Source organism: Taeniopygia guttata, chromosome 4A, assembly GCF_048771995.1.
Source record: "Taeniopygia guttata chromosome 4A, bTaeGut7.mat, whole genome shotgun sequence".
Taxonomy (NCBI): domain Eukaryota; kingdom Metazoa; phylum Chordata; class Aves; order Passeriformes; family Estrildidae; genus Taeniopygia; species Taeniopygia guttata.
The window spans coordinates 15,541,895-15,569,476 of NC_133029.1; the positions used below are offsets into that span (position 1 = coordinate 15,541,895).

General features: G+C 53.1%; 1 long non-coding RNA gene across 1 annotated transcript; it reads left to right on the forward strand.

Annotated features, from left to right (window-relative positions):
- Window positions 1-1,006: 1,006 nt before the first annotated feature.
- Window positions 1,007-7,366, forward strand: LOC115495267 (uncharacterized). The gene is made up of 3 exons (XR_012056038.1): window positions 1,007-2,715; window positions 4,853-4,975; window positions 7,193-7,366. It is a non-coding gene; the product is annotated as an uncharacterized lncRNA (long non-coding RNA).
- Window positions 7,367-27,582: the final 20,216 nt, after the last annotated feature.

Below are 27,582 nucleotides of genomic sequence, written 5' to 3' on the forward strand. Positions count from 1 at the left end.
TGTTCCCAGGTATGTTCCCAGCTCTGTCCCCAGCTCTGTTCCCAGGTGTATTCCCAGCTCTGTTCCCAGGTTTATTCCCAGCTCTGTTCCCAGGTTTATTCCCAGCTCTGTACCCAGGTTTATTCCCAGGTTTATTCCCAGCTCTGTTCCCAGCTCTGTTCCCAGGTTTGCTGGCAGATATCCCAGAGGGGCTGGCTCCTCCTGGGGGAGGAACCTTCCTCCATTCCCTCTTTCTCCCCCGGGATCTGGACCTTCCAGCTGGGGCTGATCCCACCTGCCCTGCTCGTGCTCCCACAGGATCCTGCAGCAGCAGCAGGCCTGGAATTATGGGATGCTTTGGATTGGGAGAGACCTCAAAGCCCATCCAGTGCCACCCCTGCCATGGCAGGGACACCTCCCACTGTCCCAGGCTGCTCCAAACCCCCTCGAACCTGGCCTTGGGCACTTCCAGGGATCCAGGGCCAGCCACAGCTGCTCTGGGAATTCCATCCCAGCACCTCCCCACCCTCCCAGCCAGGAATTCCTTCCCAGTATCCAACATCTGGGGCTTGGAGTGGTCACTGCGACCTCCCGTGCTCGTGGATGTCCCAGATGAGATCGCAGCTCCGTGATAATTAATTGGATCTTGGATGAAAGCCTTGGAGGGGGCTGGGAAGAGCTGGAGCACCTCGGGTGTTCTCAGAGCAGCTCTTCTGTGCTGATCCATGGAGGTTTATTTTGGTTGGTTTATTTTTTTTGTGGGTTTTTTTTTTCTCTTTTTATCCCGAAGACCAAAATGAAATCAAACAAAAATCCCAAGCCATTATTTAAATAATAGGAGGAGCTTGGAGCCACTGATTGAAAGGGATTTAATTCCAACCTTAAAGCCCAGAGTGCTGCAATTTCCTGATTAATTCTTCCAAAAAAAACCCAAAAAAAAACCAAAACAAAACAAAAAAAACCAACAATGATAAAACCCCTCCTGGCCTTGCCCCTGCTCTCCCTGGGTCCTTCCCTTCCCAGGTGAACATTCCCAGCTCTCTCCTGAATCTCTGAAGTTGACTTAAACCCCACCAAGGTTTATGGGACATTCCCAAGGCACATCCCTGTGTCCTGTTTGTGGTTCCATCCATCCCAATGGAAGATTCACCATCAGAGCTGATCCCAAGGTTCTTTCCAACCAACCTCCACCACTCCATGATTCCATTTCTTCCGTTTTCCTCGTGGCTCTTTCCCCTTTTCCCCTTCCCTGGGAAATAAAAGCCCTTCATCCCAAGATGGCCTCTTGGGAACATTCCATTATTCCATTATTTATATGTTGGGAGCAAACTCTTGATTCCATCCCTTTTTTCTCTCCCTTAATAAGCTTTTAATCCATGCTGGAAGTTCAACAATCCCCCCTTGGCTCCAGAGTTTCCTTAAAAGCCTCTGGATGGCCTTTAGCCAAGAGACCTCAGGAAAATGGAATAACTGCTCTCCATTATCCACACATTTGTGGACTGAACATAAAACCAAAGGATTCCCCCCTCATGTTTATTAGAAGGGTTTTAATTCTGCTTTTAATTATGATTTCAGTTTAATTAATACACAGCCATAATTCCTAAATGGACTTTGCAAATGTGTTCAGGTAAACCTTTTATTCCATGGAAAAATGCACATTTGGTATTAATTATGACTGGTGCCAAACTGATCATTAATGAAGCTTTAGGGTTAATTAGAACCAGGTGCAAATTTCTCAGAAAGGGCTGGAAAGAGTGCAGAAAATCCCTTTTTTGGTCAAAAATGTGTTTATTCCTTCAGCTCCCACATGGAATATCCCAATTTCCCCCTTTCCAACAATATTTTGGTATTAAGGGTAATTTTCACCTCGCTCTCCAGGTTGTGTTAATGGGTTTCCAGGGAAAGCTCCAATAGCAACCGGCTCCAGCCAGGCAGAGTTGCCTCATTCCAGCCCCCTTTGCTTCCAGCAAAAGCCATGGAATTCAGAAAGCATTTGGGAGTGACTCCAGACTTCCCCTCCTTCCCTGAGAGTGGAAAACAGGTTGTTGATCCCATTTCACAGCTGAGGATTTCTGGGATGGAGAGCAGGGAATATTCCTCAGGCTTCCAAGGAGCACGAGGGTGGCTCTTTCTTTTTTCCAGTGGAAAAAACTTGGGGTGCTGTGGTGCCCAGGCTTGATCTGACCCCAAATCCTAGGGAAGGGGATGCACCAGGACACTGCTTTGGCCCTGCTCCTATAGGACATCTGGGATCAAAATTCCCTTTCCAAAAACTCCCAGTTTTTGCTGATGCAGGGGCAACCCTTGCTGCAATTGGGATGAGGTTGAGCTGGAGAACTTTCCCATGGATTAAGGGGGAGTCAGGTTACTCCCAGCTTCCAAAAGGCAGGAAATATTGTGAGAAGCTCATATATTTTGGAAAAGCACCATAAAACCTGGCTGGGCTCATGGCACATCCAAGGGGAAAATCCCAGGGAATGATTTTTCATGGGACACAACCACCATGCTTGTTTTCCTTGCATCCCTCTCCAGTGGGGGTGTGGATGTGGAAGAGCAGAATTCCTGATTTTGGAGCAGGACCCAGACCCACACGTGGGTGGGTAAGTGTGGAGGGAGGTCACCAGAATTCCATGATTATGGAGAATGGATCCAGATCCAAACCTTCTCCTTCGTTTCCAGGTCCCGTTGTGCGAGGCCAACTCTCCAGGCAGCTCTCCAGGCACTGCAGCCTTCCAGGTAAATCCATGGAAAAGGATATCCTGGGAAAAACCTGGGAGTGGGGGAAGGAAGAGTCCCAAATATTTGAGTTTCAGCAGTGGCTGTGATTCCCGAGGGTCCTAGTGCTTGGTGACTTCCATCCCTTCACCACATGCATAGAATATCCCCAAAGCCATGGAGTTTGTTGGAAAACATGGATTTGAGCCAACACTTTCCAGTGGTGGCTTTGAAATCTTCCCAAACCCTGGGAAGCAGCAAGTGCCCACCTGAAATCTGAAATAAAATGGGATTAATGCAGCTTTTCTGGCGGAGCAGAGCATGGACAGCCAGCACACGGAGAGGATTTTGTTATCCCTGGGATGAGGGAAAACCAGGACAGAGCAGCTCCTCTGCTCCCACTGTCCCAGGGACTAACCCAAAATCCCAGAGAGCCAATGGGAGGTGCTGGAAGAGGAACAAACTTCTGGAAAGCTCCAGCAAAGAGTGCAAAGCCTCTGGAAGGAACAAACCCTCCCTTGGCTCCTGGCGCTGCTCCAGCCTCCGCCTCCTCTTCCCAATCCTATTAGAATTAGAGGGACAGAGCTATAAGAGGAAAAGTCCATCCCCAGAGCAGCACTGACAGCTTGGCCTTTAAATCTTCCATAAGCACGGGCTGCAGGTCAGCACGTGGAAGTGGGAATGCAGCGCCCTGGAGCTCTGCTGGGATGTTTGGGACACCTGGAGAAGCTCAGGCGTGCAAATGAAATGAATGAAATGAATGAAATTCAGAACTGCTCTTATTCCACAGAAAACCTTTGCCCTTCCACTTGTGTGCCAGGAATTCCATTCCAAGCCACGTCCCTGTGTCCTGTCTAGGTGTTGCTCTGCCCAAAAGGTTTTGGAATGCTCCACTGGCATGGAGCTCAGCTCAGATTCCCTCCTCCAGGACTTTGGGACTTAACTCAGGACATTGGGATTTAACTGGCTGCAAAACCAGCCACTCTGGGATATTAATTGGAATTGGGAATGGAACCTTTTCAGCTGCACTGGCGGTGACCACAGAGCCTCTGGATGAAGCTGGTGGTCCTGGGAAGCAGGACACCTGGGAGGAGCCAGGAATTGTCTCAGGAACCACAATTAATGAGGGAAGCCATGGGCACAGGGGATCCTGCTGCCATCTCCTGGAGGCTGCTCCTTCTTCTGGATCATAGTGGATCCTGGAGGTCCAACCTGGCCAGGCTGTGTGTGGGCAAATTCCTGCTATCCTGGTTTCTGGCAACCACTGAACACAGAATCCTGCTCAGCTCTGGGGGTTTGGGGAGCTGGAGCATCCCCTGCTTCCCATGACCAGGTGGAGCAGGATTTCCTTTATCCCAAATCGGGGTGGCCTTGGTGAAAGTCTTCATCCTCCTCTGGAAGAGCAGGGTTAGGTGGGATATTGGGAAGGAATTCCTGGCTGGGAGGGTGCCCAGAGCTGCTGTGGCTGCCCCTGCATCCCTGGAAGTGCCCAAGGCCGGGCTGGACATGGGGCTTGGAGAGCCTGGGACAGTGGAAGTGTCCTGGGTGACCTTTCTGGGTGATGATTCCAAGATTCCCTGTCTGCCTGGTGGGAAGAGCTGTGCAACTGGAGCGTTCAGGGGGTTTACTGCTCTCTGTGCCAATGGGATGATCCCACTCCAACTCATGGAGAGGAAAATCCCTTGGATGGGGCAGGAACTGCAGCTGGATCCAAAGGCTCATCTGGGCTGTGTGGCAAATGGAAGTGTCTGCGTGGAAATGTCATGGAAGAAAATGATGGAAAGCTGAAGAACTAATCCCAGTGTAGGAGAAACACTTTGTATTCCTCCCTGTTTGTAAATCCATGGAAATGAGGCAGGGTATGGAAAGGCAGGGATAGAAAGATTTAGGAAAAAGGCAGGAGAGTGGGCCCAAAGTAAGGAATAGCAATTCCTGGTGGAAAATGTAGGATGTGGTTACAGGCACTGCCCAAAGATCCGGGATCACCACAAGAAGGGTTTGGGAGGCACTGGGAGTTTTCCTGATCATTCCTCACCCTGGAAACCCAGCGTGGTGCTCTGGGAGGTGCTTTGGATTCTATCCCCATCCACCACTCTTCCCACATTCCCTGTGCATCATTTCCCTTCTAAGATTTTCTCCTTTGGGTGTTGATTTTTAGGAAGCTCCTGGCTCAGCCTTCCCGTCCCTGAGCCTTCAGAACCGGAGCAGAGCCCCAAAAAACCCATGTCCTCCTCTGAGCCCATCCTGGACCTCAAGGGAGACACAGTGGAAGCACTTTCAGGTGAGAACTAACAATTCCAGGTGGGGATCAGCACTTCCAGGTGGAGATCAGCAATTCTAGGTGAGGTTCAGCACTTCCAGGTGGAGATCAGCAATTCTAGGTGGGGATCAGCACCTCCAGGTGGGGAACAGCAATTCCAGGTTGGATGAAGCTCAGGCTCACCAGGAGCTGCTCCTCTTGGAAGAATTCTTGTCAATCATTGCCATCCACACTACAGATCACTAATCCAAATAAAAAGGCAGGTCTTAGAATCATGGAATTATTTATATGGGGAAAGACCCCCTAAGACCATAGCCCAGCCATTCCCAAGTGTGGCAACACCCCAAATGCCCATCCCTGGGGATTTTAAATCCCTCCAGGAATGGGGAGTCCTGCCCTGGGCAGCTGTGCCAGGCCTGGAAAAACTTTTTGGGGAATAAAGGGTTATCCAAATGGATGGGCTTGGCAAGGAGGGAAAGCTGCTTTTGCTGCACGTGGTCCCAAGCCCTGCAGCCCAGGCAGATGTGCTCGTGGAAAGCAGGATGGCTCCGTTGGCTCTCATCAGCCCAGGCCTCTGCGCCGCCACCAGAATTTGACCTCTGGTGTCGGAATCCGTCATAATTCCCACCCTGGCCATAAAGCTGCAGTGGCTGCTCTGGAAAAGTGAGGGGGAGTCACCCAAAGCCCTGCTGTGGGACAGCTGCTGTCCTTCACTCCCCTCAGCACTTCCAGGGGAGCCCCACAGCTTCTCCTGCTCATCCCATCCATGTTATCCCAAAGGATTTGGTGAGGAGCTGCAGCATCCCAGCTCTGGGAAAAGCAAAACTTCTGCCCATGGAGAGAAGAGAGCGAGAGCTGGGAGATCTTTGGAGATGGGATTGGGAAACCCTTGGAGAGGGAATTTGGGAGACCTTTGGACATGGAATTGGGAGACCTTGGAGAGGGAATTTGGGAGACCTTTAGAGAGGGGATTGGGAGACCCTTGGAGAGGGAATTTGGGAGACCTTTTCTTGTTCTCTCTTTTCTTGTTCTTTTCTCTGTTTTCCTGGGAATGGGGAATATCCACAGCTAAATGGGTCTATTTTATATATATGGATAAAAATAAGCAAGAAAAAATATCTGAACTGCACAGATCCACAGTAAACAGCCTAACACCGACAGCAGAGCTCCCCAAAAAACAAAAAAGGGAATGTTTTGGAAACAAGAACAGCTGTACAGGGGATGGATTGAATTGCAGGAATCAACTGTGATGAAGGCAGCCAAAATTCCAGCCCCAAGCACTGCTCCCCTCGCTCAACTCTTGGGCGTGGGCCCTGCCAGCTGCAGGGAGGGCAGGGAATCAGGGGAATCAGGAGGAATTGGATATAAAGGCGCCGTGGGATGAACGGGAACAGTAATTAGGTGCTGATGGATATCGGCTCGCTCAGGGGGTGGAGTGGCCAGGACTGATTTAGATCCCGGCGGGAGCTGGCTGGGAATTAAAGGCACAAAAACCTCGGACGGGTTTGTTCCAGCTCCGAGGGATTGAAGTCCTGGATAACAAAAGGTGGCTGGAGTTAGATCTCCATCTGTCACTCCTGACACACACGCGGATTTAAAGGCTAAAAGGGTCAGAATTGTGCAGCATCCCATGCTCAGGAGTCCTGGAACAGAATCCCAGACTGGCTTGGGTTGGAAGGGACTTTAAAGGTCACCTAATCCCCCCTGCCATGGGCAGGGACATCATCCACTGTCCCAGGGTGTTCCAGGCCCTGTCCAGCCTGGCCTGGGACTCCTCCAGGGATGAGGCAATGCAGCTCTGGACTCCAGGCTGGAGGCATTCCCACATTCCAGCCATTCCTCCAGCCTGTGGACATCCACAAGCACTCGGCAAACACTGATTTAATTTAGATAAAGGATCTCCAGGGCATTTCCTGCAATCACATTATCCCAACATGGACTGAGATCCTGCAGTCAAACATCCTTATAAAACTGGCACACATTCCCAGAGCAGCTGGGGCTGCCCCGGATCCTTGGAAGTGTCTCAGGCCAGGCTGGATGGAGCTTGGAGCAGCCTGGGACAGTGGAAGGTGTCCCTGCATTGGCACGGGTGGAACAGGATGAGCTTTAAGGTCCCTCCCAACCCAAATCATTCCAGGACTCCAAGATTCCTACAGAAGATGGAATTGTGAGCTCCATACCCACAGGGTGATGTTTGTGAGCACATCTCCACAATTTATGCAATTCTTGTTCTCACAGAGAACCTGGGAGGAACAGGGGAGCAGAGCTCCTGCCCACCACGGGACACTCCAGGGAGTGGACAAGCCCTGGAACACATGGAACCAGCAGGTACCAGTGCCCAGCCCTCCTCCAGCCCAGGAACCTCCCCTCCAAGGAACCTCCCCAACACCCAGCCCTCAGGAAAATCCCTGAAATCCCTGACCCCTCCTGGCAGCCTCCTCCTGGCAGCACCTGTGGGACAGAGGAAAATCTGGATTACCTTCCCAGGACGCCAAGGTTGTTCAGGAGCTGCCTTTTGCTGTTTGGAGGTGGTTTTTTTCTGTTGGTTTCTTGCTGAGCTTTTCCAGCAGCTGGAATGGATTACAGAAGGAGAATCCAGGGAGAGTCGATTTGGGTTTTCTGCCATCTGTGTTATGAGTTTGGGGCTCCAACAACACTCTGCACCTGAGCTTGGTGCCCCCTGCCAAGGGATGAGGATTCCCTGGTGATCCAGCTGGCACCACTGGCACTGCCAGGGCCTGGGTACCAGAGCACATTGGCCCAGGGAAGCTCCCAGTGCTGTTCCCAGCTGGATTAATCCATAAAACAGAACAATGTGTGCAGAGCCAAGTCCTGAGATTGATGGGGTCCAGCAGCTGGCACGGGAGCAGCTGGTTTGGATTGGGCAGTGGGATGTTGAGGATACACCCTGGGGATACACCCTGGTACCCCCTTCCCACGCTTCCCAAACCCAACACGCTCGCTCGGAAATTTTTATCCATCTCTTTTTTTCTGCCCACATCACCCAAGTTTAAGAGGTTGGAAGGAATTTGAAGACCCCTCATTTGGGATCACCCAGGAATGTTCTATTCCCCCCATCCATGCCGGGGCCTTCCAACATCCCTGGGGATGGAAGCAGCGCTGGGAGAGCAGCAAGTGCAGCACTGTGAGCCTGGGCCCGAGCTCCCGTCCCTGTCACAGCCTCTGGAATAACAAATTGGTGTCGTGGAGCTGCGGGGTGGGGACAGGGTGTGCTTCCCACAAAACCTCCGCCAGGAGCCGGTAATTGCCCCCAGCAGGATCCCAGCAGCTCCGCGGGGCCGCTCGGAAGTGTCGCTGCTGAATTTAATTGCAGCTCTAAAGCACAAGTGGCACCGGGGAAGGAAAATCTGTGGGAGAAAAGATCAGACAAATCAGCCAGGCTGATCCCTTCTGCCAGAGCAGTGGTTGGGATTGTGGGGTGTCCTTGGACCAGCTGAGGGTCGCACCCCCTAAATGCCAGATGGGCTGAAATGGGAGAAGGATAAACCTGAGGAAGAAAATGGGGTGACCAAAGCTACAGGAAAGAGGAGAGCATGGAGCTGCTCCAGGGCTGGCAGAGCTGGGGGTGCTCCCCTGGAGAGGAGAAGCTCCAGGGAGAGCTCAAAGCCCCTGCAGGGCCTGAGGGGCTCCAGGAGAGCTGGAGAGGGACTGGGGACAGGGGATGGAGGGACAGGACACAGGGAATGGTTCCCACTGCCAGGGGGCAGGGATGGAAATTGGGAATTGGGGATTGTTCCCTGTGAGGGTGGGCAGGCCCTGGCACAGGTGCCCAGAGCAGCTGTGGCTGCCCCTGGATCCCTGGCAGTGCCCAAGGCCAGGCTGGACACGGGCTGGGAGCAGCCTGGGACAGTGGGAGGTGTCCCTGACATGGCAGGGGTGGCACTGGAGGGGCTTTAAGGTCCTTCCAACCAAAACCATTCCAGGATTCTGCGATTAGGAGCAGGGACATTGTAGGGATGTGAGTTTGTAGCCTGGCACCAGCTCTGCCAGACCACCCAAAGGACATCAGGATAGGAGGAATATTCAGAGCCATTCCCTGGAAACCTGGATTTGCTCTCAGCCTGGTGACCTGAACAGTGCCTCAGATGGGAATAATGGGATGGAAAACGGAAAACTTTGGAAAATAAATGTTATCCCTAAGCAGCCACAGTCATGGGATGCTCTGGGAGCTGAGATGCTGGAGAGGAACTGAAGGATTTTAATTCATTCCCCAGCTCAGCCAGAGGCTCCCTCTGGGAATTTGGGTGCTTAAATTCCCCAGCCTCAGCTCCACGTTTCCCAAAGCAGCTCCCAGGTTCACAGATAAGATGATTAAAGCAGCTTTGAGGCTTCATGCCATCACTCAAAGAATTTGGGGCAAAGATTCATTCCTGTAACTTCCCAGAGAGATTTGCCAAAGAAAATCCATCCTTCAAGGGTTCTGCTCGCTGATGGGTGACATTCCTGCTTCCCACCTCCAGCAACTGCCGAGCTGGAGCTGCTCAGCAAATGTCAAAATGGGAAAAAAAAAAAAAAAACAAAAAAAGAGGAAGGAAAAGGGGGGGAAAATCTGACTCTGTCCTTACAGAAATTTTCAAGGAAAAATAAGATTCCCCCTTGACATTTTCTGCTTCTGTGCAGGTGGCAAAGTGGAGGGTGGGGAATTTTAAATAGGAATAGTATTGTAAATGCAGGCGAACCCAATGGGAAGAAATGACGATGTCTGCCTCAATTCAGAAGGCTGAATGATTTCTTTATTATAACTATGCTAAAATACATTAATATACTGTATAAAAGGAGGATACTAAAACTACACACTACTTTCTCTGACTCTAACACAACTCTGACCCTCTCTGAGAGTCCAGCCCCAGGTGGGTTGGATTGGCCATCAGGCTCAAACAATCCTCACCAGAATCCAACCAAGCAATCAACCCAGGTAAACAATTCTCCAAACACATTCCACACAGGAAAAACAAGGAGCAGAAATAGAAATTGTTTTCTCTTTCATTTCTCTCTGTGCACCTCTATGAAAAATCCTGAGAGGGAGAGAAACGTGCTGCCACATAATAGCTCATTCCTGGTTTAGGTGTATTTTTAAAAGAATTCCCAGCAGGTCTTTCATGTCCCTCATGTCCTCACACTCCTCTCTGCTTTCCTCCCCAGCTCTGGAGGAGCCAAGGCAGAGCCCCAGGATGAGGCAGGACCGGGGTGACCCCGGGAACGCTGCCGGACCCCCCAGCCCTGGCAGGGACGCTCGGGAGGGGACAGTCCCCAGCCCCCCAAAATCCCCACCATGGCCAGAAGCTCCTGAGCAGTGCCCAGCCCGGCCCAGCACCCTGAGCTGGCACAGCTCCCCGAGGAAGCTGCCGGAGGGGCAGCAGCGGGGCACGGACCGGGCAGCGGTCACCGAGAACGGCCTGGAGGCCACTCCGGCCACCGCCATGGCCACCACCACGGCCACAGCCACCGCCACGGGCATGGACCGGGCAGTGGTCACCGAAAACGGCCTGGAGGCCACTCCAGCCACCACCACGGCCACCAGCACGGCCATGGCCAGCAGCGAGGAGCGCCGGGCCCTGCAGTCAGAGCTGGGCAAGTGCATCGAGGAATTCCGCAGGATCAGGATCCCGGCTGCCTTTCCCAACAAAAAGAGGCAGTGGCAGAGCGAGCTGCTGAGGAAGTACCAGCTCTGAGAGCAGATCCCAGCTCCCACCCCAAGGAAGGGGTTGGTGGGTGGCGTTTCCAGCAGTGGCACGGGGTGTCCATGCTCCCAAAATGAGGAGCAGAGGTGACTCGTGAAGGCCATGTGGATGTTGAAAGGGTCACAAGCCTGTCCCCACCACGGCCACGGATGGGACAGGTACAGCTGGAGGGGGTAGGACAAGGAACGATGTCCAGGACCAGCAGAAATCCCCATATTTCTGAATTTCCCTGGCATTTCAAACAATAAAATCGAGTTGGTGTCTGAAATGAGCTCCAGTCTCCTCATGGCTTTGGGGCAGATATGGGAATTTGGCTCTTCAGAGCCCTACAAGTGGCTGGGAGATGGAGTTCCCTGAATGGCTTGGGCTTTGGGGCTGTGGAGGGTGCAACCAGATCCACATTTTTATTCCTTTTACATGGAGCCAGGTCAGTAACCTGCTTGGGGAAGTGTTTGGGGAAGCTTTTAGGGAAATGTTTGGGGAAGTGTTCAGGGAAGTGTTCACAGGGACATGGAGAGCACTACAGTGTGAGATGACCCTGGGCAGCCTGGAAAAGGCTCTAATCCCACATCATTCCCTGCACAGGATCCCAAATTCCCGGGAGACAGGCAGAGCTCAGGGAGCAGGGCAGGGGCTGAGCCAGAGCTGCAGTTGGAGCTGGAATCTCTCCACAGCTCTCTGGAGGCTCCTCAGCAGAACGAGCTGCAGAGACACTGCCCGTGCCAAAAGGAGCTGGCAAACATTCCCAGCTGGATCTGGCACCTGCAGGCAGCCCTGTTCTCCTCAGGATCTGGGAATTACAGCTTCTCCCACCCAAGGACACACTCCAGGCTCTCCCTGCCTGCATCACCTCCAGCTGCAAGGGGCAGCTCTGCAGGGGCAGGCTGGATTTTGGGATGGAGGAGGAGGAGGATGTTCTTGGCAGAAGGCCTTGGAATTCCTTCTGACTCCTTCCTGGATGCTGCCCATGGTGCCTGAGGGTGGCAAACGCTGAGCTCAAAAGCATTTTGCCATCTGAAAGCTGCACACCCTCAAAAATTCAACGAAAATTAAAATTAAAATAACAACTCCTTGACTAGGCACCAGCCAACACAGCTGGCACTTGGAGAGGAGTTGTGGAATAGTTTGGAATCTTTCTTGGATGATCCTCTCCTCTCCAGGAGCAGCAGATTTGAGCTTCCCAATCTGCTGGTTTAGGAGAAATCCCCCCAAAACCACCACAGGCTGGATCCTCTGCTCCCTTTAGGAGCTCTGCTTTCCCAGCTGGAATAAAACCCAATTTTTCCATCTTTTTTGGGCATTGTGGGACAAAATCTCCCTGCAAGCAGCACATTTGCAGCCTCTCCCCTCATGGCAGCACTGGGATAAACATTAATTCTCTTACCTATTGTAAGTTATTTAAAATATTTTCTTCTGGGGCTGCTGTGGTTTGCTCAGCAGCTCAGGCAGAGGCACACACACACCCTGACATCCTCTCTGTCCCCTGACTTCTTTTTCTCTCTCTTTTGCCTTTGGCTGCTGCTATTTTTTATATGGTACATTACGTGATAAATTTTATAGTTTTTCCTTAATACTTTCTACCTATATTAAATGGTGCTTTTCTATTCTAAACTAATTTGTGAGTGCCAACAGTACTAAAAACATGGAGGTATGGAAGAAGAAAGAGGAAGGACAGGACCGGCTAAAAATCCATTTATCTTAAAATTTTTTATCTTTATGTATAAATTAACCCACCCACCCCCCCACCCCCCCGTACAGGTGTTAAAACCCCCCTGTATAATACTAAAAAATTCTTCCCTCTACTTTGTAACTACTTCTACTATAATATCTAAACTTTTGTGACTTCTTGTTCTTCTTGTAAAGTTGGTAAATCATTTTATGGCTTAAACTTAAAATCACACCTGTTTCCAGCTGCCTGCCAGGTTTTGAATGATTCTAACTGGGGTTTGGAACCTCTAAAAATGCCTGAGGGACATTTTGAGTTTCAATAGGGCAGAAATTGGAGATCCCCAGGACACAGCTCCTTCCCAGGGGAAGGAATGAACCCCTCAGCTCCCCCCTGAGTTGATTTCCCACAAATTCCTCAGCTTTCCTGGAGCAGCAGGAAGCCATTAATTACCCAGTGACAGTGTTCCCTTAATTGAATGTCATTATTCCTTAATTAATTAAACACCAATTAATTACCTGGAACATTGCATGGCACGGAGCAAATGCCATCGGCTGCTGCAGACAGAATAATCTAAACATGGCCCAAATAATAATGAGGAGGAATTGTCCAGCAAAGGAAACAAGAAGGATTTTATTTCCCTTGGGATCTGTGGGGGGGGGAAACCCTTCCAACCAAATCCCTGCAGGAAAGCTGGAGGGGTTTTCCTCTCCAAGCATAGCCTCAGCTGCTTCCCTCTGGCATCACCTCTGGATTCCAAGCTGAGATGTCCCAGCAGCTCAGAGCTGCTTTCACAGGATTCCACAAAGGAATTGGGATATTCCATGGGGAAAGAACTGGTTGTCTCACTTGGCTGTGAAGTATTTGGTGGAATTTTCATGCAGGAAAATGGAAAAATTTTTGTTTCTTCCTGATCTGAATGAATTTCAGGAGCAGATTTGATCTTCCCAATCTGCTGGTTTAGGAGAAATCCCCCCAAACCACCACAGGCTGGATCCTCTGCTCCCTTTAGGAGCTCTGCTTTCCTGACTGGAATAAAACCCAATTTTTCCATCTTTTATAGGCATTTTGGGACAAAATCTCCCTGCAAGCAGCACATTTGCAGCCTCTCCCCTCATGGCAGCACTGGGACAAAGGCTGGGAGAGGGGACAGGACATCCCTGGGGTCTCTTGGCCGCTGCTGTTCCAGGGATCCCGGGTTGCTCCCGCCCAGCCCCGCAGGAGTTAAATCCTTGGGGATGCTCCGCCAGCCAAGCGCGATAATAACCGTGCTCAGAGAGCCCTGATGGCCGGGAGCAGGGATTGGAAATGGATTAGATTTTATTTTCAACCCGCAGGAAAGGCTGGAGCAGCTCCAGGGAGGGGAGACACGGGCGCATGGAATAGGAAAAGGAATTCTGATCTTCCTGAAGGATCCCGCTGGATAAATATTTCTGTTTCCAAACAGCTCCATCAGAGCCAAATCCTGCCTCTTATCTCTTGTCTCTGCTTTAGGGCTGCCTGTGGATTCCCAGCCCTTCTCCAGGCTCCAGCAAGCTCCAGGAAAATGCATCCATCAAAAGGAAAAGTTGGGGTTGGGGCTCGGGGAGGGCAGTTTTGGGTTCACAGCGTTGTGTCCCACTCTGACTCTTCCTCAAGGATGTTTCTCCCTGGGTCCTGGAATCAGCCCAAGGCAGCAGGCTGGGAGGGGGATGGAGGTGACAGAGGAAAAATTGGGTTTGTTTGGGTCCTTCTCTGCTCTGGAGCCGGGCTGGGAGATCTGGGGGTGCTCCCCTGGAGAGGAGAAGCTCCAGGGAGAGCTCAGAGCCCCTGCAGGGCCTGAGGGGCTCCAGGAGAGCTGGAGAGGGGCTGGGGACAGGGGATGGAGGGACAGGACACAGGGAATGGCTCCCACTGCCACAGGGCAGGGATGGATGGGAGATTGGGAATTGGGAATTGTTCCCTGTGAGGGTGGGCAGGCCCTGGCACAGGTGCCCAGAGCAGCTGGGGCTGCCCCTGGATCCCTGGCAGTGCCCAAGGCCAGGCTGGACACTGGGGCTGGAGCAGCCTGGGACAGTGGGAGGTGTCCCTGCCATGGCAGGGGTGGCACTGGAGGGGCTTTAATGTCCCTCCCAACCCAAACCATTCCAAGCTCCCTCTCCACGATGCCACCTGAGCCACAGGCACAGCAGGGATGGTTTAGGAGGGAATCACTGGAATGTTCCAGCACCTGGGAACTTTTTATTCTCATGTCCCGACAGAGAATGGGATCAGACTCATTCCTGGGGCAGCCAGGAGGAGAAAAGGATCCTTGCTCTGCTTTAACACATCCGGGAGTTTCATTGATCCCAGGGTCCTCCCAGAGGGGATCTGCAGCCTGAGCTATGGCAAACAAAGCCATTTTTAACTCGTCTGCAATTAGTTTGATTTACGTCTCTTTTCCAATTACTGGGAGATGACGATCAGGGCCAATGGATTTTCTGGGAACTCTAAATCAGGGCAGAATTTGTGTTAAAGGGAAAAGTCTGGATGTGATGCAGATGGGCAGGAAAAGGCTCAGAGGAGGGGAAGAAGAACCTAGTGAGCCCGAACTGGGCCATAGAAATGGACAGGGAACAGAAATTTCCCAAATATTCCCAAGTTTTCAGCAGCACCTGCAGGCAGGAGGGGAAGCCCAGCAGGAGCAGGGTCCCTGTGGCTCCAGGCAGCTCTGGGAATGATGGATGGAGCTCATCAGGAGAGCGGAGAGAGGAGAGAGGGATTTGCTGTCTGCATGGAAGGGACTGAATCACTTCATTCCTGCTTTATTATCACCCAGAAAATCCACTGGGACTTTGCCTACATAAGGAAAACTTATTATGAGTTATAATAAACCCCCATCCGCTCCCTGTTCAAATCTGCAGGGAAATGAAACTGTTTTGGTAGCTTTTCCAAGGTTTTTTATTAGTCCTAAATAGCCCTGTTTTCCTGGGATTTGCCTCACCAAGCCGAGGCCAAAGCTTCCCTCTGCTTCTCCAGAGGGTTTCCTGCTCTTCCCTTATTCCTGCTCCTTGCTGTCCCCATTTCTCTGGGGAAAAGGCCTCATTGGAGCCCCATCCCAAAGTTTCCCATGGCTGCTCCTCAGGAGTCTCCTTGCTGGAAAAATCCCTGCAGAGGAAAGAACCACTGAGGAGGGACAGAACCCCAAATCCTGGTTGGACCTGACTGTTTTCCTGCTTAATGCTGTGTAATTCTGCAGCAATTCCGCATCTCCCACAGGAAAAAAAGCAGGAAAATCAGGATGAGGAGGTGCAGAGGGATCCAGCTGCCATTAAAATGCAGGAACGGCCCCACTGCAGAGTAATTAAATATCGCTTGCTCAGAAGGTGAGGAAGCATTTCTGGAGCGGCCATGGAAAACTTGCCAGGAAGTTTTCAGCACCAGAAATCAGCTCAGGGGGAAGCTCCTGAGGTAGAAACTCAACTCATGATGGAAAGAAATCAAAATCCAGGCAAAAGTGATAAAGAACTTTGTTTGGCAGGAAAACTGGGACCTGGAGTCTGGAGCAGCTCCCAAAAAAATCCCATCAATCTCTGGATTTTCCCTGAAACCACGGGGCTCAAACATGAAGAAAAGATGGAATTTCAGTCTCCTGGGAAATGAAAATCATTTTATTGAGGGTTTTTGGTTTTTTTTTTTTAAGATAAAATAGGAAATCTCTGAACATTTTGCATAACCAACACTGCAGGAAAATGTAGGAACAGGGAATGTCTGAGTTTGGGTCCTGAACGAGGAGCCCTGAGTGTGCCAGGGAAGGATCCAGAGCCAAAATCCTTCGGCTTTCCAGCAGGAAGCTGCCATGGCAAGGGCATGGAGCAGATGGTGGGAGCAGGAGCAAGAGAGGAGCCCCACAGAGAATCCTCTGGGCAGGAGGGAAAAGGCACAGAGGGGATTTTCAGGAGAAAAAAAGGTTGGGGTTTATTTCAGGAGTGACCCAGACAGAGACAAAACTGATCGGGGTGGGGACAAAGCTGATATTCCAGAGATGGGGATGAACCTGGTAGATGGAATCACGGACTCCCAGCCCCTGGGGAGCAGAGCTGGGATGCCTGGAGAGGATGGATTTGGGATTGGGGTGTCTGGAGATGTGGGGCAGCAATGGGGCCATGCCACCATCCAGGGTTGTGGGACAGGGCACAAGAATTTGGGATGAAAGAGCCGAAAGTGTCACCACCTTTTGGTCTTTGGGAAAGTCACAGCGTGGGAAGGACACAAGGAATTGCCAGAACATTGAGCCCAGCTGGGAATTTTATCAGGAGAGATAAAATTCCTCTATTAAATCCTTTATCAGCTCCTTAGGTGCCCTTCAGAGCAGACAAACCTCGGGGACATTCATCATCCATGGAAAGCATTCCCTGCAAATGTTGCAGAGCTCTGCAGTGCCTTGGGAGCTGCCCTGGATTGTCACGCTGGGGACACTGGAAGGATCTGCAGGGGGCACTGGGAACATTTGGGCTCCAAAAGATGGGGGAGAGGTGGGGTGTGATGGGATCATGGAATGGTTTGGGTTGGGAGGGGCTTTAGAGCTCATCCCATCCCACCCCTGCCATGGCAGGGACACCTCCCACTGTCCCAGGCTGCTCCAGCCCCAGTGTCCAACCTGGCCCTGGACCTGCTCACCCCCCCAGGGAACAATTCCCAATTCCCAATGTCCCACCCATCCCTGCCCTGTGGCAGTGGGAGCCATTCCCTGTGTCCTGTCCCTCCATCCCCTGTCCCCAGCCCCTCTCCAGCTCTCCTGGAGCCCCTCAGGCCCTGCAGGGGCTCTGAGGTGTCCATGGAGGCAGGACCAGAGTGCTGAGATTGTTCAGCCTGGAGGAGAAGGATCCATGGATCTCCCTCTGCCCAAAAACCCACACCAGCCAGGGGAAAACCTCCCATGGCTGCTGCTCTGCATCCTGCTTGGTGCTGGAGCAGGGCAGAGCAGGGCAGAGCTTTCCCGGGACATTTCTTCCATGGGTTTATTCCTGAAGGTACAAACAGGAGCAGAGTGCTCCTCCCATCCCGCAGGGACGGGAGCTGATCCCACAGACAGGACAAAACCCCCCTGAGCCCTTTGGCTGCTGCTTCCCAAACCTGAGCTCGTCTGGGAACCCTCCCCTGCTCCAGAGGCTCGGGAAGAAAGTCCAGGACCTTTCCTGGCACTGCTGACAGCTCCAGCAGGATCAGCTCCTGTGCCAGAGATGTGGGAAATTCAGGGAAATTCCATTAAATTCAACGGATTTCCTGGAAAAATCCATCCCTGGGGAGAAGCAGGGATTGGGAGAGGGGAAGGGAAGGGAAGGGAAGGGAAGGGAAGGGAAGGGAAGGGAAGGGAAGGGAAGGGAAGGGAAGGGAAGGGAAGGGAAGGGAAGGGAAGGGAAGGGAAGGGAAGGGAAGGGAAGGGAAGGGAAGGGAAGGGAAGGGAAGGGAAGGGAAGGGAAGGGAAGGGAAGGGAAGGGAAGGGAAGGGAAGGGAAGGGAAGGGAAGGGAAGGGAAGGGAAGGGAAGGGAAGGGAAGGGAAGGGAAGGGAAGGGAAGGGAAGGGAAGGGAAGGGAAGGGAAGGGAAGGGAAGGGAAGGGAAGGGAAGGGAAGGGAAGGGAAGGGAAGGGAAGGGAAGGGAAGGGAAGGGAAGGGAAGGGAAGGGAAGGGAAGGGAAGGGAAGGGAAGGGAAGGGGAAAGAAAAAAGGGAGGGGGAGGGAGAAAAGGAAGGAGAAAAGGAGAGAGAAAATGAGAGAGAAAAGGAGGAAAGGAATGAGAGAGGAAGGAAGGAGGGAGGGGAGGGAAGGAGGGAGGTCGTTCCCTCCTGCTGCTGCATGTCAAGCTGCCACCTCAGATTTCACGCTTCCCTAAGCCGGAGACAAACAGCTCCCGGCAGCAGCTGGGAACAGGAGCAGCGCATCCCGGAGCTCCTCAGGAGCATTCCCGGCTCCGTGGTGGCTGAAGAGGGCAGCAGGGAGTGGCACAGGGATGTCCCTCACCCTCTGCCCACCTCAGAGAGATCCAGGTGTTGAAGGACGGGAGAAGATCCGTGGGTGACACTTCTGCCACCTCCTGAGCAGGGAGAATGGGGAAGGTGTGGGAGCAGCCTGGAAACTCTGGCTTTCCCTAATAAACACGAGTTATGGGTGAAGTGTTGAAATGATCCCACATCCCAGAGGTCCTGTCCCTGCTTCCCAGCACCAGCAGCTGCGGCAGAGGCAGAATTCCCCTTCCAGCCGGCAGCATGAGGCTCTGGCTGTGCTCAGGAAGAACTCAGCTGTCCCCAGGCTGCCCCAAACCCTCCCATTCCATCCCCTGCTTCCACAAACCCTGTGAGGAACCTCTGAGGGAGCTGGGGGTGCTCAGCCTAGAGAAAAGGAGACTCAGGGGTGACCTTGTCACTCCCTACAGCTCCTGAAAGGTGCCTGTGGCCAGCTGGGGTTGGGCTCTTTCTCCAGGCAGCACTGACAGAGGACACAGCCTCGAGCTGCACCAAGGGAGATACAGGTGGGATGTTAGGGAAAAGTTTTTACAGAAAGGTGATAAAGTTCTGGAATGTCCTGCCTGTGGAGGTGGTGGAGTCCCCATCCCTGGATGTGTTTAACAAAGCCTGGGTGTGACACTGGGTGCCAGGGTTGAATTGAGGTGTTTGGGCTGGGTTGGACTCGATGGTCTTGAAGTTCTCTTCCAGCCTGGTGGTTCTGTGAATTCTGTGAGGGCCCAGAGAGTGCTGGCAGAGGACAGGGCTCCATGGAGGTGTTTGCTGGATGAACACATCCCTGGAGGACGTGCCCAGCTCAGAGCTCGGGATCTCTGCACGGCTCCGTGTGGCTCTGCCCTCCCCAGAAGATGCTCCAAGATCCCTGGGCCTTCCCAGCCCCTCTTCCACCTTATCCCAGTGGAAGAAGTGGTCAGGCACCTGGAATAGTTTGTGTGTGAGCAGGGAGGGACTTCCCAGTGCCTCTGGAATGTGGATTTCTCTCCTGGGGTTCCTAGGTCAGGGTGACCCCAAGAGAGATCACAAAGAGTCTTTGCTTCCCCAGCCTGAACACAGCTGAAGAAAGGGCCTGGAATGCTTCCAATTGTGCTTTCAAGGTTGTTTATTTCTTCTTATCTAAACATTCTTTCTCTGACCTGCCGAGATCTGCCTAGCAAGTCCACCATGGCCATCTGCCCTCCCCTGTTCAGTGGTGCTTACCTTTTATATCAAAAGTTACATATACTATGTTTACAATTTATTACCAATATCTAACATTTATGTTAGACAGTGTGTCCCTACCTTAAACCAATAGAAAAGTGCCACTATCACAGCAAGACATGGAGGACAAGAACAACAAGAAGAATAAGGTCAGGACATGCCCAAATCCCTCCAGATTGTCCCCTGAACCCCTTATCTTAAAAACCGCATGTGGGAGTCCAGAGCTTCCCTCTGGCTGCCCTGGCAGGTCTGGGACCCTGGCAGGGGTCAGGAACCCCCCTGGACAGAGCCCCCAGAGACACTGTCTGTGATCTCTGTCCATGGAAAAGAGTTTTCAATCTTACAGGATCAATTACAAGCTCTGAGTGTTTGATATAAGTAATAATTAAGTGTGGCACGGGTGCAAAAGTAAAATTTTAGGATTCTAGATTAGGGGTCCAAAGGGGACAAGATGGAGGAAATTGGGTGTGTTTTGTCCTTTTTCTCCTTCTTCATGCCCTCCATGTTTCACTGTGGTGTTGGCATTTTTCTGTTGGTTTAGGCTGGGGACACACTGTCCAACGTAGGTGACAGATATTGGCACGTTATTGTAAATCCAGCACAGGTAGTTTCTGGTATTTAATGTTTGTACCATCCCACTGAGGGCAGAGCCCCACACGCTGCCCTGCAGGACAGAGCTGCGGCAGGGCAGCAGAACATGTTAGAGATAAACAGAATAAACAACCTTGAAACCAGCACAGACCAATTATGGCTTCTGCTTTGGCAGTGGGGCTGAAAGGCAGAGAATTTCTACAATCTCAGAATCATTAATACCACAGATTCCGACAACCCCAAAATTCTATTTTTCCACCCTGTGTTAATTCAAATATCACACTACCAAAACCCTTGTGGCCTGTAATTCCTCATACAAAGTTGGCAGTTTTTTCCACAGGCTAAAATCAAAGCCACAGGTGTTTTTGACTTCATGCCAGGGTCTCTGAGCCCCTTGCCAGGGTCCGGAGACAGCCAGAGGGATGTGCTGGACTCCGACACTGGAGCAGCTCCATGTTCCTCAGCTTTCCCCAGCAGGATGGAGTGTGTTCCTGTGGAATCCTGCTGTTCTTGTCCTTCCCCCAGGGATTGGTGTTCCCAAATTAACAGATCCAGATCAATCAATTCCCTCCCTTTTTTGGGCCTATTCCCTGGAGCCGAGGCGTTGAGCCATCAGTGCTGGGAAAATATTGCAGCAGGTGCAGTTCTGGTGGAAATGAGCTTCCCAAGGAGAGCAAACGCCCGGCTAACGGCTCCTGCCGTGATGGATGGCCTCTGCCTGCCCAGGGAATGCATTATCCCGGGGCTGGGAACGATTCCTGACCTTCTTTGGGATGATGGAACAGGAAAATTTCTTTCTGGGGGCTGTGCCAAGTGTGAGGGAACAAAGGAGTTCAAGTCCAGGGATTTCCATCACCCTGCTCAGAGCCAAAGGTGCTGATCCCAGGTGGGATCAGGGACATTCTGCTGGTCTCCATCTCCTTCCAGACTGGGATTTGTCTCCATTATCCCAGACACAGCTCCCTGCACAGCCTGGGAGTGAGCATGGAACGAGCTCGGCTGTTCCTGCAGGGTGAAGATGAGTTTTTGGGAGACATGGCCTCCTGCACATCCCAAATTCCAGGATGAAACACCCACAGCTGGGTAGCAAAGAGGCTCCTCGTGTTCCTGGCTGCCTCCAGGCGGGAGCCATCCCAGGATTCCACAGGATGATGTGTTCCCTCTGCCTCAGGGCGGGAGCAGACACTGATTTTCCAGGCAGGAACGCTCCTCTGGTGGCACTGAAAGATTGATGGGATGGATTCAATCATTTGCTCCGTTGGACACTGTGGGATCCACGTTCAAATCCATCCTGAAGCCGCTCTGTCCTCACACCCTGGGGCTCCAGCACCCCTCAGCCCATCCATAAAACAGCAGCTCATCCAAAATGCATCTGCAGCTGGGATCAGGAGGGTCCCTGACTGACAGAAATTCATTTTACCCTTCCAAATGTTCTCCTGTCTTTCCCTGGGAAGGGATTATGCTCCAAGGAATGCACTGGGAGTCCCAAAATAATGGATCTGTGTGGGGGGAGCGCTCACTGTGCCCAGACATCCCACAAAGCAATGAAACCTCCCTGTCCTAGTCCCAAAAATCCACTTTCTGCCGTGGAAATGTTGGCAGATTTTTTCCTTGTGCCTGGCTCTGAGGATCTTTTTTGGACAATGGAAAACTGAGGAGGATTTGGTGAAGGATGAGGCTGAGCTTCTGCAGGAAATGGCTCAGTGTGCCCTGTCCCTTCAGCCTGGGACACCCACAGTCCTTGGTAATCCCAGAATCCCAGACTGGTGTGGGCTGGGAAAGCCCTTAAAGCCCGGGACCTTCCACTCCCAGCACCCACAGCCGTGGATGGCTCTGCCTGAGGGGGAATCTGGGCAGGGTGGCTTTAAACCAGAGGGAAAACTCTGGGATTTATCAGTCCATAAACACCTGCCACATCCCTGTCCCCTAAAAATGGGAAGCTCTAATCACAGCCTGCCACCCAACAGGGATTTTTGTGGATTTAATAACTCCAGGAAATACCAATTACCCCCAGGCTGTGTCCGCATCTCCCCTGGATTTCTGACAGCTTTGGGCACATTCCAAACCTTTCCCTCAGCAAATACTAATTTATCCTGGTATCACACAGCCAATATTCCTCTAATTCAGCATCGTATCTCCCACACCCTGCTCAAACCAGCGCTGCCTGGGAATTCCCAGATCCCCTCGGGAGCCCTCCGTGCCAAGGGCGAGTGGGGCAGCGGGCACAGAGCAGGGCACTGCCAAAGGAGCTCAGGGCACTTCCCAAAGGAGCTGAGGGCACTGCCAAAAGAGCTCAGGGCATTCCCAAAGGAGCTCAGGGCATTCCCAAAGGAGCTCAGGGCATTCCCAAAGGAGCTCAGGGCACTGCCAAAGGAGCTCAGGGCACTGCCAAAGGAGCTCAGGGCATTCCCAAAGGAGCTCAGGGCATTCCCAAAGGAGCTCAGGGCATTGCCAAAGGGGCTCAGGGCATTCCCAAAGGAGCTCAGGGCACTGCCAAAGGAGCTCAGGGCACTGCCAAAGGAGCTCAGGGCACTGCCAGAGGAGCTCAGGGCATTCCCAAAGGAGCTCAGGGCATTCCCAAAGGAGCTCAGGGCACTGCCAAAGGAGCTCAGGGCATTCCCAAAGGAGCTCAGGGCACTGCCAAAGGAGCTCAGGGCATTCCCAAAGGAGCTCAGGGCATTCCCAAAGGAGCTCAGGGCATTCCCAAAGGAGCTCAGGGCACTGCCAAAGGAGCTCAGGGCATTCCCAAAGGAGCTCAGGGCATTCCCAAAGGAGCTCAGGCATGAGCAGCAGCAGCAGCAGCAGCGGGGCCGGGAGGGGCTGGAGCCGCAGCATTCCCGGGCGGAGCTGCGGGAGGGACCCGCAGTCTCTGATTTATGGCGCTGCCGCCTCCTCCGGGCGGGTTTTCCTCTCTGCCACCGCCTTGGGATGGCACTGTCACCATCACACCAGCTCGGGATGGCACTGGCACCTTTCCCAGCACCTTGGGATGGCGCTACCACCATCACACCGGTTTGAGAAGGCACTGCCACTGTTCCCACCAGCTTGGCATGGCACTGTCACCTCTCCTGCTAGATTTGGGATGGCGTTGTCACTGCTCCCACCCCTCAGGAGGGCACTGCCATCGTTCCCACCCCTCGGGAGCCCAGCGTCACCTCTCCCACCCCTTGTAGGGCACCTCTCCCACTGGCTCCATCCTCCCTCCACCATCCCCGGGATGGGATGGGATGGGATGGGATGGGATGGGATGGGATGGGATGGGATGGGATGGGATGGGATGGGATGGGATGGGATGGGATGGGATGGGATGGGATGGGATGGGATGGGATGGGATGGGATGGGATGGGATGGGATGGGATGGGATGGGATGGGATGGGATGGGATGGGATGGAGCTGCAGTGCAGACGAGCACGGACACCCGGGCTGCAGAGCGTTCTGCTCCCTCTCCCCTCCAGCCAGCACAGACGGGATTTTTCCCGGTTTTTTTCCCGCATTTCATGCACAGTCTGCAGGATCTGGGTGATAAATCCCCGGGAAGTGACAGCGGCTGGGAGTCGCTGTCAGGAGAGGGAAGGTTCCGGCTGCTCTGGGAGCTGCACCAGTGCTGGGCACTGCCAGGAGCCTCTGAGGCTGGATCCTGGAATGGTTTGGATGGAAAGGGAAGGAAAGCTCATCCAGTGCCACCCCTGCCATGGCAGGGACACCTCCCACTGTCCCAGGCTGCTCCAAGTGAAGTGTACAGTGGCCTTGGGCACTGCCAGGGATCCAGGGGCAGCCACAGCTGCTCTGGGCACCTGTGCCAGGGCCTGCCCACCCTCACAGGGAACAATTCCCAATTCCCAACATCCCACCCATCCCTGCCCTCTGGCAGTGGGAGCCATTCCCTGTGTCCTGTCCCTCCATCCCCTGTCCCCAGCCCCTCTCCAGCTCTCCTGGAGCCCCTCAGGCCCTGCAGGGGCTCTGAGCTCTCCCTGGAGCTTCTCCTCTCCATGGGAGCACCCCCAGATCTCCCAGCCTGGCTCCAGCCCTGGAGCAGCTCCGTGACCTCCCCTGGATTTACTCCAGCAGCTCGATGGAATTTTTATGTTTTATCCCAGACTGGTTTGGGTTGGAAGGGACCTTAAAGCCCATCCAGTCCCACCCCCTGCCATGAGCAGATATTCCTTCCACTGTCCCAGGCTGCTCCAAGCCCTGTCCAAGCTGGCCTTGGACACTCCCAGGGGTGTGAATACCTCCCCCTCTCCCTCTCCTTCTCCACCTGGACCAGAGCTTGAGGGAACAGGAACACCCAGCAGCCAGGGATGTCTGGGATCAGCAGGACAAGAGGAAGGAAGGGGTTGCTTTGACCCCGCAGCTCCTGGGTTGGGGCAGGGAGTGATGGATGGCTTGGAGAGGGAGGAGCAGGAGGAGCAGGAATGATGGAGCTGATTTCCATCCCCCTGTGGAGCTGGCAGGAGCTGGGATGCTGGGGGTGGGGGGTGATTTATTGACTGATTGATTGATGTATTTATTTATTTATTTCTCACTCTCTCTCTGCACAAATCCAAAAATAAATCAAAACCAAGCCAAGAGTGGGATCAGATCAAGGCTGGAGGAGCAGCAGGAGCCAGGGAAGGTAGAAACCCTCCTGTGGGGCTGGCACAGGGAAAACTGGGATGAAAATCCTCTTGTGTGGCTGGCACAATGAAAATTGGGATGGAAATCCTCCTGTGGGGCTGGCACAGGGAAAACTGGGAGGGAAATCCTCCTGTGGGGCTGGCACGGGAAAAATTGGGATGGAAATCTTCCTGTGGGGCTGGCACAGGGAAAATTGGGATGGAAATCCTCCTGTGGGGCTGGCACAGGGAAAATTGGGATGGAAACCCTCCTGTGGGGCTGGCACAGGAAGGTTGGGATGCCATCCCTGCTGTGGGGCTGGCACAGGGGAGGTTGGAATGCCATCCCTGCTGTGGGGCTGGCACAGGGGAGGTTGGAATGCCATCCCTCCTGTTGGGGCTGGCATTTCAGTGCCCGGGATGCAAAGGTCACCACAGCTGCTGCTGCTGCTCCCTGTGCCCGCCCTGCTCCCCCTCCCACTGGGATGAAGGTTTGGGAAGGCTTTGATCTCTAACCCTGCAGGCTGCAGTGTCTCCTCTCCCCAGTGCCAACCTCTCCTGGGAAAAGCTGGAGCTGCTCAGTGTTTTTAAGGGACCTTATAAAACCATGGAGTTATTTAAACTGCAAAAAGCCTCTGGGATCATCAAGTCCATCCTCTCCTCCAGCACTGCCAAGGCCACCATGTCCCCAAGTGCCACATCCACACTGATTATGTTCCCAGGATCCTGCCAATTCTGGGAACAGGACATCTCTGTCACTACACTGTGAGAAAAACTTCCTGGGCTGGGGAGGTTGGGAATTCCAGTCCTACACCCCAAAAAAACCCAACCCCAAAACACCTTGGGAGGCCCCGGAGGGTTTGCAGGCAGCAGAGGAAATCCCAGGAATAGGCAGCCTCTAGTCCAGCTGCTGGAGCTGCCTCTGGAGGCAGCAAAGGAGAGGCACGGGGTGGGTGCTGCCTCTGGAATCTGGCCATGGATCTTCAGAGTAGAGGATATTTTAGGCTGGTGCTGGTGGAAGATTTTCTGGTGGTCAGGAGGAGCTTGGAGCAGTCCCAGCCCCTTCCCAGGAATGCTGAGAGCTCCTCCAGGGTCGGGGCTGGAGCTCTGCCCCTCTCTGGTTGTGCTAATTGACATCAGCAAGGAGGGAGAACACAGATATTAGCACTTAATGGTGATTAATGGGGCTAATAGGATTCTGTCAGGTTTGTTTGTCACTGTGGCTTCCCGAGCCTGACAAATCCAATTTAAAAATCCCAAATAAAAAACAGATTGCTTTAATATTTCAGTGTTAGTGAAAACCAGCAGGGGTGAGTTCCTGCCACTGGGAATTTGTTGGAGCTCATCCCCTGCACTCCAGGGATTGGGGATTTTTATCTATCCAAGATTCTGTGGCTGCGAGCAGAGTTTGTGTCCCTGGGGTGGGAAGGACAAGTGGCACCTGTGAATCTGTCTCCAAAATTTGCTCCTTCCTTGAAAAGTGCAAAGGTCAGAGATTGATTTGGGATGGGAGGGATTAAGGATTATCCCGTTCCACACCCCTGCTCTGAATTTAGGACTGTGGGATGGTGGTGCTGGCAGAGGGGCAGCGACAACCCCCACCTCCCCTCCCCGGAGCTCTTCTCCAAGGAAAATCGAAAATCAGGCTCCATTCCTCTCCCAGCAGATGTGTGAAAGGTCTGGAGAGCTCCAGCAGCTCGGGAAGGATTATCCACAGGGTCAGGGGCCAGTGGATGCAGCGCAGCCCAGGGCGGTGCTGTGCTCAGCGGGATCACCTGGCGAGGAGCAGCACCATGGAACGCTGCTTCCCCAGGAAGTGTCAGAATCTGTGCTATTGATGATTCTGAGATTGTAGAAAGTCTCTGTCTTTCAGCCCCGCTGCCAAAGCAGAAGCCATAATTGGTCTGTGCTGGTTTCAAGGTTGTTTATTCTGTTTATCTCTAACATGTTCTGCTGCCCTGCCGCAGCTCTGTCCTGCAGGGCAGCGTGTGGGGCTCTGCCCTCAGTGGGATGGTACAAACATTAAATACCACAAACTACCTGTGCTGGATTTACAATAACGTGCCAATATCTGCCACCTACGTTGGACAGTGTGTCCCCAGCCTGAACCAACAAAAAAATGCCAACACCACAGTGAAACATGGAGGGCATGAAGAAGGAGAAAAAGGACAAGACACACCCAGTTTCCCCCATCTTGTCCCCTTTCAGTCCCTAATCTAGAATCCTAAAATTTTACTTTTGCACCTGTGTCACACTTAATTATTACTTATATCAAACACTCAGAGGTTGTAATTGATCCTGTAAGATTGAAAACTCTTTTCCACGGACAGAGATCACAGACAGTGTCTCTGGGGGCTCTGTCCAGGGGGGTTCCTGACCCCTGCCAGGGTCCCAGACCTTCCAGGGCAGCCAGAGGGAAGCCCTGGATTCCCACACTGATGGACTGGGGCAGTCACAGCAGGGCCAGCCCAGGGGAAGGCTCCTCCCAGCGCTGAGCGAGGACACGAATCCTTCTTGCCCAAAATCCCGGAGCCGCGAGCGCCGGGCAGAGCCGCAGCGGCCACAGGCGGCAGTTCGGGGATGTTGGGCGCTGCGGGGGAAACAGCGACACTTCCCGGGGCTCCGGGGTACAGAAACGTCTGATAAGGGGGGGAAGAGGTCACAAATTCAGCTGAGCCAGGCCGGGTAAAGCTCCGGCCGAGCGCGGGGCTCTGCTGGGCCAAACGGTGCGCGGGAGAACGGCCGGGATGGAGCCGGGAGGGATGGGATGGAGCTGGGAGGGATGGGATGGAGCTGGGAGGGGCGGGATGGAGCCGGGAGGGGTGGGATGGAGCCGGGAGACACACAGGATGGAGCTGGGACACACAGGGAATGGAGCTGGGAGGGATGGGATGGAG